Source organism: Thermobia domestica, chromosome 6 (genome assembly GCF_964235325.1).
Source record: "Thermobia domestica chromosome 6, izTheDome1.hap1.1, whole genome shotgun sequence".
NCBI classification, from domain to species: domain Eukaryota; kingdom Metazoa; phylum Arthropoda; class Insecta; order Zygentoma; family Lepismatidae; genus Thermobia; species Thermobia domestica.
The window spans coordinates 135,459,640-135,474,342 of record NC_137459.1 but is presented as its reverse complement, the minus strand read 5'-3'; the positions used below and the strand labels follow the sequence as shown (position 1 = coordinate 135,474,342).

Here is a 14,703-nt window from a genome sequence, read left to right as displayed (position 1 = left end):
TATAATTTTAAATGAGTGGGGTAGGCGCGCGAACGCATACGCATGCGCAGTAATTACTATATGTCCAAATACGCGTGAGGCTGAAATAAAGCTACATCTGTTGTTAAATATTATATATATATATATTGCGTTTATTATCACAAAATGCAGGATAAATTCAGATATTTTTATTTGAAATTATTATTTTGTAGGGATTATATTGCGGTAGGATACTAGTGCAGTGAGTCCAACAACCAATCACTGGTCATCGATCCACTAGTAGTCAGGTGGGTTTGTTTACATCTACTTTTTTTCTAAGGCTGGAAAGAGTATACGATTGATAATGGAATGTTCCAAAGATCCCCACTGAATTACAGATTGCACCAGAAAAACATTGTTGCTAGGTCAGTTACGCCTTACTTCACCAGTACTGACAAATTGGCACCGCAGCTGTCGCTCGCGATATGATCACACGAAAATCGTTGTGGATTCCATGCCCATTCTTGGACCAAGTTGCCATTTGGCACACTTATGTCAGACATATGTGACTACCTTGGTACCCAATTTTAAGGAAATCAAATTGGCACTTTCTGAGATATCACTGATCCAAAAATTTCCAGGGATTTCCCGGAAAATATTTGATTTTCAAATAAACGTTACTAACATATCTTGTAGCCTGTTCTCTCCTCTTGAAAAGGGTATATTATTTTTTCTCTCTAGCTCAATGTTTACGCGAGATATGACCTATTGAAGCTAACAAGACTCTACAAAAAACATCAAATCTGTCCATTTTTACCACCCCGTACTCTGAAACTACAGGGAGTACAAGGCTAAAATTTGGTGCATGATCATCCCTCATAGGGGCCTATATGTACTCCAAGTTGCATCCAATTGTGAGACGTTTATTTTTTTTTTCTTTTTTAATTTGGTTGATTTCATATGGAATGGCTCAGTTGGAATCAACTCCAGCCTAGTTTATCATAACGGAATACGAACTACCGATAAGCTTATAGTTTTTCATGTGATCTCATATTATACGGAGCAAAAATCATGCATCGGACACTGAAGGAAAAACTGCTTATACAACGGAATAAACAAGAAAACTGAGCAAGAAGAGTAAGTGGAGGGAAGACGGTAAGGCAATAATTGTTATTTTCTGCTTCATGACAAGTAATTGGAGAAAGATATAGAAAACGACAACTTACCGGTTGAAGTTCCTCTTCACCCCAAAGGCTATACGAGAGCGAAGCACATTGACACTCAATTACTAACGGATCGTCATTAGAACACAGAAAAGAAAACAAATAGTAAATACAAAAGAAAATACCAACAAGTAAACTACCTTAGGTTAATCTAGTATACTGAGATACTCTCCTTGATCTCAATAAGTTTTCTTGGAAATGAAAGCACCAATGCAAAAATTCTTTAACATCAAAGTTACAAGCAGGAAAGAAAAAGAACGCGAACATTGTAGTTGGCATAACCCATACATTAATGTTTGGATACAACGAAGAAGATTAATTACATCAAAACTCCTGATTCTGACACCATTCGCACAGAAATTTTGAAGTAAATTTTCAACCAATATCTTCACTGGGAATATGACAGGTTGCTGCGCTAATCTGTTGAGTAAAGGCTCTAGTTAGATCTCAGGCAAGGGCCCTCTCAAGGTTATTCCTTTCTTCAGACTTCCTTTATTCCACTCCCCATCATCACTCATTTCAATTTACCATTTGCTTCCCTTTAGACTATAGTGTATAATCGTTAAACACTTACCGAACCGTTATTTTTCATATAAATACAACAATATTGTACCCCCTTCATGGCCAAATGGCTTGTTGACTAATCATACAAGACGTGGGACACAATCGATGGTGGGTAGGCTACGCGACTGAAACTAAGGATGAACGCGACGTTGGCGTGTAACTAAGTGCGATGTACTACAGCGCGAGCAGGTAACAGATAAATCTATTACCATTTCCTAGCAGCATTTAAAGGAAACTCGATGCGCCGCCTCCAAACGCTACACACGCTGTGTCTTAGCATAATGTTAAATCTATCTATACCTAAGAACAAATATCTTTTGACCAAAAGAATAATAAATAACTCGTGAAAAAGTTTCCACAATATATAATAGGCTTCGTCAGATAAACTATCTGCTGAAAACAATGCCAAGTTCCCGAAACTCTAACACAAAATGTTAATACGAGCTAGTGCTTCGGTAAATTTTATTTAGATTGGTCATACACGCGCATTGTGTGCGTTGTCACCAGGGTTTGCCCAAGTGGGCCCAGCCCGAAAAACCCGGTGGGTTTTTTCGGGTTGGACCCACCTGAAAAAAACCACATTAAAACCCACCTGGGTTTTTGACCGATTTGTTAGTATATTATTGATACAACTAAGGTGATCACATTGTAAGTGACTTTTATCACATTTTAGACTTTCCTTGGGTGGATTAGAGGCTTTCACGTTAACGTATACAACAACATTCAACATAAGACCTTTATAAAGTTCTGAATGCACTGAATGAATTTAAAAAAAAAAAAAAAAAAAAAAAAAAAAACTTACCTTAGCTTGCGACAGTTGTAGAACAAATTATGCTTATAACCTATTTAAAGTAAAATAACCAATTTTGTACTTTTAAAAATATTTTCCGTGAATAGTATGCTCGTCGACTTGGCGACACAGAGGGACATTTGATGGGTTTAAGGTCATAAATAGGTGCTGGTACTAATAGTATATATATAAATACATTATTTCTCACCTTTGATGTAAAACACAAGGTTCTTTAACTAAAATTTGGTTTTCCAACAATAACAGTTTAATTCAATCATTTGTTGGTACTCTTAAGGTGGATCACTACCCGGAAGTCAGTACATATTTTAGCTCATTCCCTTAACTACTTCGCAATGAAGCGTTACGTATTATAAATATTGTAGTATAATAAAGAGTTATGTTTCAGCTACAACACAAGACACTGATTCATTTGATTGTGTTTTCTGATATCGAAAAAATATTACAAATAAAAGAAAATAATTGATTCATTTTACAATGAGCACACAAGATGGCACTTGCTGTTAGATCTTAGTAGAAGTGCTCCCTTTTATTAAATGTTTATTTGTATGTGTAAAGATTTTAAGGTAACAATCTTATAACGAATTACATATATTTTTTGACCGTTTTTGTGATATGTTTCATATTTTATTTAAATATTAATTTACATTTAAGGAAATAGATTTTGAGACGAAACTTGCGCAGAACGCCATAATGCGTTGTTGCCAAATATGTAAGTTTACTGTAGTAGTCACAATAAGAAAATTCCTGGATTCTAGCGTTGCAGTCCGAGAAGCAGAATCGCGGTAAGGGTCGAAAACTAAGTTCTCCAGTAAGTATTAAGCAGAATTCCATGATTACTCGCTTTATTATCTGGCATCAGTAAACACTTGACACTATCTGGCAATGCCGCACTATTCAAGTAACGTTTAGCACAGCACCGAGAACACCTAGTGATCCACCTTAAAATAAGCATTCTGTAGAATCAAAACCAGCAACAGCGTAAAAATTCTTGTCAAATTTAAGAAACTTAATGCTTGGGGTTCCGAAGACTATGGAACTCTTACTATTTCAAGTGCTGAGTTCAAATTTCCGTGCTAGTGGAAGTTTTGATGTACACGCCGTGAAAAAAAGTGCTCGGGAAATTCCCAAATTAAACGCAGAAGGATCGGAAATGAATACTTCAACAATGAAACTATTAATTTTACGCTTACGCCTGCCATACGGGTCCCGTTTTTGAGCCCGAGTGTCCCGCGTCCTCGTAAATTTAGTCGGGACAGGGAAATGTCCCGTATTTTAACTCCGTTCCATTTCTGCTATCAATATCAGCTTATTCGAAAAGTGAAAAACAAAAAAAATTCTGACATTGGTTGAGAATCCTCTAATTAGTGAATGAACAGTGCGCTGTTGCATGTAACAGTTTCGAGGAAGTTATAACACCACGCTGTCCGACTTTATAACGAGCGAAATTTGCAATGCTACTTTTTCCATTGCACTTGACGGAAACTCGGATACTCTCCGGAAATAAATAAATAAAAAATAAAAATAAATAAATAAAACAATAAAAAAAGATGGCTTTGAGTGTTTCTACATTTACAAACACAGGGAAGATGACTAACCTCTTCTTCAGCAACACATTAGATAAGTTAACAAGAATTATAATCTTTTTCAGAGGCTAGGGGCGCAGAATTGTGATTTGGTCCAGGTCTTAGAAAAATGTAAATCTGGTCCTGACAATTACACACGACACTAGGAGAAAAAATCAGCTTTTCATCAGATAAAACTGACGAACGTAATTTTGGCAGATACAGCCATGTAGATAAATATTGCTCAACGCGCGAAAAATATTGAAAGTAGATTGTACCACTGATTTAAATAATTTGCATATGGTTTTCCTGTAAAGCATTCTTATAGCACATCTGAAGTTTTTAGGCATCTTCAGTCTATACAATTAATTGCAGGGTACGAACAGAGAAAAGCAGTTACTGCTTAATGAACTTTCGCCAATTATATTATTGAAAAAAATAAATAAATAAATAAAATGAAATCTTTTAGTTTTAGTCTCACTGTTATGCCTGCTATGCTCAAGGTGACGGTGATGATGAGAAATGATTGAAATGACGGAATGAAGAAAGTGGGAGGAAACGTGAGAATCCCGAGAAAACCCACACACACTCCACCACAAAGCTCACTTGGCGCGAGCTGGGATCGAACTAGCAACCTCATGCACTAGAGGTGAACGCTCTACCACTAAGCGACCGCGGCCTATTATACTTTTGTCCATAACCAGACTACAGTTCATTGCATTGTGTTCTAAAGTTGAAGAAGGGGGGATCTGAGGTGTCCCGTATTTTCATGGAGAAAATATGGCAGGTTTATTTACGCTGGAAGATATTAATTTCATATAAGACATTTTAAAATGGATGACTTGGTCTATATTTGTTCGTTTGTCTGCCGAGCTCCTTCATGGCTACGCGGTTAGTGTACGCGTCTTCGGCGTGGAACCCGGGTTTGCTTCCCGGCAGGAGCTCATGTGGTTCGGATTCCACGTTAATCAGTAGGTCCCGTCTCATATAGCCTCGCTGCTGAAAGGGACGTTAAACACAAAGTCAACTCGTTTGTCTGCCTCTACCACACACACTACAGGGTACAACTTTCGGCCTTTTAAGTTAAAATTTTCAGAATACAAGCACGAGACACTCTTAAATTTCCTGTATAGATTTTGGCGCCATATCAACGTAAAATTTCAAAATGGCGGCCATTATTTCAAAACAGCGAGTATCCACGCTACGAAGCGCAACTTTCAGTCTTTTAAGTTGAAATTTTGACGGTGGAAGCACGAGATATGTTAAATTTGCTGTATAGATTTTCTCGGCGATCGAATGTAAAATTTCAAATGGCGGTCATTTTTTTCAAAACAGCAGTAAGTAGAAAATTGTTGCAAGTTGTGACAATGACAATCTTGAAATATAAATCACATTTTAACACTTTTACCCCAGAGACATTGAAATATTTCGAAAAAAAAAAAACAATTAAACCCGAAAAAACCCATATGGGCCCAGGTGGGTTGGACTTTTTCAAAAAAGCCCGGGTTTTTTCAAACCCTGGTTGTCACAGGTTCGATACCCGGTGGAAGCATGTATCTTCGCATAAAAATTAGAAGAGATGGGTCGCTAGTTAGTTGAATTTGAGTTCAATGTCCCTTTAAGTACTGAAGCTATATGAGACGCGGATCTACAGCTTAACGTGGGATCCGAACCACAGGAGCTACCACCAGAAATTAAACCCGGGCCTCCCGCTCCGAAGCTGTAGGTGATGGCTCGGATCACACTCAACAGTAGACATCTATAAGTGTAGCCTTGGTGCTAACATGGACTTTCAACTTGTTACAGTCTTTTATGAAATGAAATGAAATATTTGAGTTTTACGTTCCACGGTTATGCCGGTTAGACTAAAGGAGACGGTGATGATGAGTAATGAATGAAATGGTGGAATGAAGAAAGTGAGAGGAAACGGAAGAACCCCGAGAAAACCCACGCACACGGTGTTTGTCCACCACAAAGTTCGCTTGGCGTGGGCTCGGATCGAACCCGAGATTCCTAGCACCAGAGGTGAACGCTCTACCACTGAGCCACCGCGGCCCTCAGTCTTATATATATATATATATATATATATATATATATATATATATATATATATATATATATATATATACATATATATATACCTTGTAATATCAAAATTCTACTTACAAAATAATTGGTATAACAAAAATTCTACTTATGGTGTTGACTAGAACAATATACAGTAGATCAATTCTCTTTGATTTTCAGAAAGTATTCCGTCTTTTGCATAAATAGCTAAAATCCTAAATAGCTTTCTCATAAATAGCATAAATGAGAAATAAATAGCTCATCCTTTCTAAGCAATAATTTTGCCTTTTCCAGATTCCTTTCATAAAAAAATTTAGAGTGCAGTCTAAATTCTAGAGAACTATTAAAAAATTAATGAAAAAAAAGTCAAAAAAACATGAAATCTCAATATAAAGTTATGCTTTCTGGGTATGATAAATGCAATTACCTGCTGATGAAATAAGTTAGCTGATAGAATAGCAAAGCAAAGAAACCAAAGTACTTTGAAATATCCACGCATGTGGACTTTATCCAAAAAGGTTATACAAATAATTTCTACAAGAGTCAGCACTCTCTATGTGTCACATATCAGCACTCTGTAAGTAATACTTCTTTCTTTTGTTGTTGTTAACGTCTAATATGAAGAACGTTGGAAACAAAATATGTAGAAAAGTTAACTCTAGATGTAATAAAAACTGCGTACCAAAATAATAACATATTCACAAGTAATCAACTGGATTCCCGTGTAACCCCCAACGATAATCAAATTGACTGATTTTAGTTTGTGTATTTCGTTTGTTGATATAAAGTCCAATTAGCAGTTCGTACAACGCTTTATGGACTCGACATTTTTAAGGTATAAACTACTAGTTGTTACGCTACACTACATGGGAAGTACAAAATAATGAAATTAATTTGTTAGTTTAACGCCTCGTTGCTACATCATGTAGGCTGATGGAGACAAGTTATTAACGAAAGGAGTTTTTATTATTTTGAGTTTAACGTCCCTTTTCAGCAGCGAGGCTATTTGAGACGTGGACCTACTGATTAACGTGGAATCCGAACCACATGAGCTCCCGCCGGGAATCGAACCCGGGTCATTAACGAAAGGAAATTAGTATGAAAGAATTGGCAAAATGGGAACGTGGGAGGAAAGAAAATCCTGAGAAACCCACGGACACAATGTTGTCAACCACAAACGCACAGCTTGGAATCGAATTAAGGACTCCCTGAACCAGAGATCAGCGCTTTACTAATGAGCCACTGTGGCTTCATCGTATCTACATAGTGTACTCGTCTTTTGTGTACATAAGACATGGGTTCCACTCCTTGCGGAAGTTGATGTGGCTCACACCACATGTTAAGCTCTAAAAGCATGTCTTAGAGCCTCGAACTGAAAAGGCACGCTAAACTCCAAACAATATTAAGACCAGAATTAAAGACTGTGTGGATTGTCTCTTCATATCTACTTCCACTGGGAATTCAACTCTTATCTTCCTGCACTAAAGTAACAACGCTAACCATTGAACCACATGGGAATTCGAAGAAACGACAAACAGGATGATTACAGGTGGCTGGTTAGTTTGAAGTAGATAATTTCTTTTCAGCTTCCGCGCCGAAGGTGCGTATGGCCACCATATAGCCATAAGGAAGTTAAAAGTACAGTTATCGTTATGAAGCTAAAAGTACGAAAAATGATAGTAACTTGAGGCTACGATGGCTGAGTACTCACATTTTGAATGTACTTTTCACACGTTTGTTCCCTAAAACATAGCCCGCGTTTTCGTGTGGATTGTTTATTAGAATAAGAAAGAAAATATTTAAACTATTATAATACCAGACATTACTCTGAAATTTGTCAAACTTGATTAAACAAAACAATCGAACATATTAGACAAAATAATAATGCTTAAATGACTACAATGACGAGCAGAATGACGTTAAAAGTCATTTGAATACATCCAGTTATCTTAGGAAGAAACAAAACAAAGGAAATGTACGAACGTAGAGAGACGTTTTAAAAAAGGGTAATCATAGCTCGTGGCGTGTACAGAATTTCATCAAGACGAGTTCAAGCTCCAAAGTTCATACTGCTTCAGGAGATTTGTACACATATCTTGGTATGGTAAATGTGTATTTCTTCTTAATATTTGTTGTAGAGGGAGGGTTAACATTTGGAACGCTTTTTTTGCGTAGCGTACGCCACTGATCCAAGCCACATATAACTTCTAGAAAGGAATAATAAAATAAGTCACACAACGTAAACTTACAATATAATATGAGATCCCAGTCTATTTACTCCCACCACGGATAGAATCCGAGCCACTCGCACCAAGTGAGGTAGCAGCAAGGGAACATTTATTGTCGTACTAGAATTTTACAAAATTGGTAACCAAATAATAACACTTGTAATGAATAATCGACAAACTAGGCGAGGAGTACCTTGATGCGGATGGTAGTATTTATTCTAGAAAAACTGCTTACATATGGAAACCGTGTGTAGGCCAATAAGATGGAGACATGCTTCTTCCTTACCACAATTTGAAACCGTTGCAGGTTGTAACTACTTACTTAGAGAAAAAAAGAAGCATACATTACATATGTAGAACATACTAATGCACTCGGGGAGAGAGTGAATAGTAGAGAGGTCATCTCGATGCAACACATACTTAGTTCAACACCAGGAGATACCCGCCTGCTTTGAACAGCACATCCTTCCCCTCTAGTCTAGTGGCTAGCGCGCGTGCCATTGGTATACAGCGTCCCGTATTCGATCCCTGATGAGAGATCCTTGAAATATAAGCACATCACAGTGCTTTGGATTCCACTTTAAAATGTAGGTCTACGTCTCATAGTTGCGCTGCTAAAAATAAGAAATAAGCAGCTTTGTGCGATTGCCGGCATAGCCTGTGATCATGCTTAGTTAAAAAAATACAGAGTTAACTATCCTCGTCCGCAATCAAAAACAGTAGCTAATAGTAAACTGAAGAACAAGAAGGAACGCCGAAGAAAACTATAAACATACCCACCATCACCAACGTGCCAACTCTTACGAACGCACGGTATCCTGTTACTGGCTCGCAGGCATGTGTTCAGAAACAGGCTACATGTAAACTAACTTACAATGACACTCTTGTACAATATATTTTTCTTATTTTCTTTTTAAGATTGTCAGGAAGTGACGCGAGACCTTTCGAACGAGTGTCTCCTTGTGACAGAACTATAATACAGCTTCCGTGACTAAATTGTATCGTATAAAGAAATATATCCTAATAAGAGACACGAGATTAGTTGTGAGAAAAAAAATTAATTCATACATAAGCAAAATGAAATCAAATATTTCGGCTTCACGCCCCACAGATATAGACTATCCTATAGGCTACAGGAGATGAATGATAAAGGAAAGCAAATTATTACGAAAGAATTAGTGGAATGGGAACGTGGAAGAACTCAGAGAAAACCCATGGACATGATGTCGTTCACCACAAACTCTCATAGCCTAGGATCGAATCAGGGGCTTCTTGGAACAGAGATGAGCGATCTACTACTGAGCCACAGAGCCTCCTCTTACATAAGCGTTTCTAATAGAAAGGACTAGACTGAACTATGCAGGAATTTATAAAACATATATACACCAATGATAAACAAATCAATAGGATCAGACGACCTGCTCCTGTTCCGTAACATAATAACTCAAGGGTATTACTTAGTTTCTTCCCTCGAATCACTTTATAGTAATCATGGTTCTTTATTTGTAACTGTGATGTAGTCATGAGTATGAATCAGGGTTGGCTGGTTTAAACCAGCTGGTTAAAAAAATAATAATAATAATAATAATAATAATAAAACTGGCATAAACCAAAAATCAAAAAATGTTCGTAAAAGTGTAAGTGTTTGTAAAATCTTGATGAACACACATTTGTGGGTTATTACTTTTCACTCCCGTATATTATTCGTATTATATTCAGACATAAATTCCCCATTAATTACTCAAAAAGATTATACTACAAAAGCAATTTTTTAAAAATAAGTTTTTAAACGTTTGTTTCGTGTTTTTTTTTTTTTTTTTTTTTTGTAGTTGTTATTATTGTTATGTAATTGCAGTCAAAGAAAAATTCTAAATATTGTTTCGTTTCAATGTCTACTATTGATAAAATACATCGAAATGCCGTACTTTTTGTTGTGTGTGTGGGGGGGGGTCATACAGACCCCACGAGAGGCATTTAGTGAATTGAGAAATATCTTTGGTATCTATTTATGTATAAATGAGTCTGAGCCAAAGTGGACTCAAATAACTTGTATCTTTAATCACTTTTCTTACTGATATACAAATTAAGTCGTTGTATTTCTTTAATTTGGACCAATAAAAGTCGTTGTTAACTAACTTGAACTAAATTACTTCTTCTGTACTCCGTAGTACTTTGAAATTATCCATATGTAATTCAGTATAATGATTTCACTTGTGCAACTGTTTATCTTTTTGTCCTTCTGAAATGACTCTTGACAGTTATATTAAGAAGCATGTAAAGATCAGTACAACGTATTTTTATCAGGATTCCTTCGTGAGTGCGTCGGCAGACGTATCGCATTTGTGGCCAATTAATCCTGGTTCCGATTTCAAATGGAGGACAATTTCTCTCGAATGTAACTCGAGAAGCGGTTTTTATTCCGCTTTAAGCTTATGTGACCCCTTCCAGCATAACCCGTTTGTTGCGTAATAACATCAAGGCGAAACAAACCTATTTCTGTCCATATATAATATGAATATATTGAGCAAATTATTTAAACCAAAAAAACCCGGTTGTTTTGGTTTTTTCAATAAAAACCTTCGTTTCTGCCAACCCTGGTATAAATGCAATGTGGACATGTGGCATAAAAACTACAGCGCATAAAACAGGGACCAAACTCTGCTAGGTGGAAACTAAGAAGCAGGAACCCCTATCTACCGAATCAGGGCAGGAATGCAGCAGGGGGCCCGAGCGACAATGAGGGGTACGTCCGCAAGGAGGATGCTTGTCAGCGAAGGTGGGTATACGCATAAATGAGGTCGTTCACAATGGCTCACTGGAAATCAAAATACCACCCCTGTTGACGTCAACGGATGTGGGGAAGATTCTAAATATGTCATCCTAATTTAATTCTTAATAAAGCATGTCTTATAAGAAAGGGGGTAAAAAGTAATTCTGGCAGGAATTTCCAGAAGAAATTCTGGAAGTGTGTTAAAGCACACACACGGGCATTCCTTGTTTTTTCCCTTACCCTTCATATGAAAGGATACTAGCTGTAGAAGTTCCTTGATCTTACAGTGGGCGAAAGCTTTTCCCGCTCTTTACAATATTTGTTTTAAAATTGACGACATATACATACACACACACACACACATTATATATATATATATATATATATATATATATATATTAATGGACAAGCGTACGGCACGGTAAAGAACGCCAATTTCAATTAAATGGGCAACGCAGGCAAAATTAATTCATCGTATCTACGATCAGAATTTGATAATCGAATTTATTACTCTATTTCGAGTAGGGTAAAGTACTACTTTATTCTATGACTATATTAAAAAAAGCAAAACTGACATGAAATCTTTCAGTTTAACATTTCTCGTTTATGCACGTTGGGTAAAGGGAGACAGAGGATGATAAAGACAAGTGAATGATGCTGGAAAAATTGCTGAAATAAGAATATGGGAGAAAACCACGGACAAGATACTGCCCAACACTAACTTACTTGGCCGGGGATCGAACCAAGGACTGCACAAACCTGAGGTAAGCGCTTTAACTGAGCCACCGTGCCTTCCAATGGAAAATGAAAATAAATAATTTTCTCACCTTTACTGAGAATTAAATATTAATGGAATTACGTCTACATTCACAAGTCCTATTCTGTAAAACAAAATAAATGTACTTACAGAAAAACAGACAAATGTCACTGCAAATAAAAACGAAAAAACACTCTATTTGTACTATAAATTCCATATCATATCAGTATCAATCAGAGAAAGGGTTTATAATCTGTTTGTTGGGATTTAATCCCCACGTAAAGGAAATCCTGGTAACGCCAGTGTTGATGTACACCTACTACCTGGAAGGATGCTCAACTCCTCATGCGATGCCAGTACTTAATTTTGCAGATACAGCTTACATTTAACAGGATAAACAGATTTAATCTTAAAGTTAATCGTGTACTAAAGATAGAAAAAAAGAAAAAAAATAACCGTGGATTCTTCAGTTATACCAAAGAAATTTATTCTTAGTTGCTTGATACAAAAAAGTTATCAAATTCCTGTGCACCTACTGAAAAGAAAAAAAAATCCAACCGACAAATGGTTTACACTCGGGCAATATTGGGGGCCAGAACACTCCCCGCCAAAATTCGTCAGATTTGTGACAGAGGAATTGCATTATTCCACGTTTCTGCAATGGATGTGTGAGCTTTTTTTTTTCCGTGGACAGCAACTCTTGCCGAATGAGCTCGGGGTAAACAATGAAAACGTTTTCCAAATTTTTGTGCAGGTTACTGCTGTTCGCGGGAGATAAACACGTTCTCGCATTTTTTTAAGCGGGAAGTAAACACTAAGTCGAAAGCATTATTCATTGATGTCAATTGTTAATTTTGGAAGATCTTTCTTTCCCTGGTCTATGTTTCAATACCAAAAGAACATACTTTAATATCAGAATTATCTTCTTTCCTTCTAAATCCTGCAATAATTACAACGGAATTACAATTCAATTCCATTTATAATGTATTTTGTCACAGTAACACTTAAAGAAAGGTCATTCTATCAAATACTAATTCACAAGCACATCTGTAAGAAAAAAATTAAACAGAAAAAATATACCTCTCTAATGATCAACAATACACTAAAACATGAGTAATGCGCCTGTAATGAAAACGATGTCAACGTCTTGTTTCTGCGCGCGATGCCCTCGTATCATCCTGTTCACTTTAGGTATAGTACTTTTTTTCACGTATACACTGATCACTTTTAGACAATGAATAAACACTTCAATGTAACACTAAATTGAAAGGCACGAATGTTTGTATATTAAGTGTCACATGAGCATGTGATCACATCATTTAAATCACATAAACTTCGCACCACTACCTACTTCACTGCACAGTCAACTTTAACATGGCTTCTCTTCTTCTTCATAGAGGGCTCTGCTATCGCAAAACTCTGCTCCGCTTAGCGCTCACAGGAAATAACATATGTGAATTCTGCGTGAGTGGGTGAATGTGTCGAAATTTAGGCAAGCTTATTTCTCTCTCTCTCTCTTTCTTTTTTTTTTTTTAACGGAAACTGAGTAACCCTGTATTTTGATTTTCTAATCGCAATAGAATATCACATAGGAGATACTAGTTAGGAAGAACCCAGTATGCCACTCACGAGAAATTAGAAAATGCAGGTGTGTATATATAAACAAGAATGTTGATTTGGTTAAGAATGTATATCGTAATGTATGTAACTTATCACACAGGACAAATTTATGTGTAAAGAAAAAAAATCAATCTGAACTTACGGTTTCTAATTTCAATTACAACACTTCCCATTGTGGTTTAACTTGTGTTTAGCTTACGTTTCTAAACTACTCTGGACCGAAAACGTCTTAATATCATGTGAACTTCACTTACCTTTCATTGAACTTGGATTTTTTTTTTTTTTTTTTAATCTGAAATGAGTAGAATGGTCCGAATCTTTACGTTTAGCTTCCCACGATTGAGACGATGATTAAAGCAAGTGAATGGCGATGAAAGAATTGGTAGAATGAGACAGTGGAAGGAAACGGAAGTACCCGAGAAAACAACTGGACATGACTTTGTCTATCACAAGCTTACTTGCCCGGAGATTGGACTAGGGACCCCACGCAGCAGAGGTAAGAACTCTACCATTGAGCCACCGTTCTCCCTTGAAATTACCCAATTTGTGCAAGTATTGTATCACATGGCTGAGCAATAGTGGCATAGCATGATCTTTTAGCAGGCACTTGAAACATTTCTCCACAACAAGTGTCCTTTCTTCCTCTCCAATTCCCCGGGCAGTCTGATCGTCGAGGGACGTCATCCCTCATATGTGACGGGCTAACCATGGCCATGGACGTCAAAAGCCCGGAAATCTAATTCCGAATCCTAATCAGCAATGTTCTCAAATACTTTGTACGCAGAATGTGATGGGCATGGCTGTCCGCGGAGTGAGGCAAGGAGGGGAATTTCTTACCCCTGGACTTTCCAAATGGGTTTAGTTCCTCAGAATACATGTCAAGACATAGACTATTAGATTTGTTTAGTCATTTACATTAAATACTATAATGTGTTTACTGTAGAAGGGATGGCCATCCCGCTAAGGTGCTTGAGCAAAACCCCTTAAATAAACCGTTCTTCAGTTTGATTGTACCATTTTCAATTAAAAATGATATCCTATTATATATAAATGCTTATTGTTGCAACGTACACTCAGAGCCGTAGCTAGAGATTTCGGCGCCCGGGGCGAAGTAGAATTCGGCGCCCCTACACTCATCTTACC

The 14,703-nt window shown here is 37.0% G+C and overlaps 1 protein-coding gene across 1 annotated transcript in view; it reads right to left on the bottom strand.

Moving 5' to 3' along the window:
* LOC145688235 (uncharacterized) overlaps positions 1–13,369 on the bottom strand; it is a 257,031-nt gene extending 243,662 nt beyond the window's left edge. Inside the window, exon 1 of the mRNA XM_081762150.1 lies at positions 13,021–13,369. The gene's annotated coding sequence lies outside the window, so the exon portion shown is untranslated. The remainder of the gene's footprint in view (positions 1–13,020) is intronic.
* Between the last annotated feature and the right edge of the window lie 1,334 nt (positions 13,370–14,703).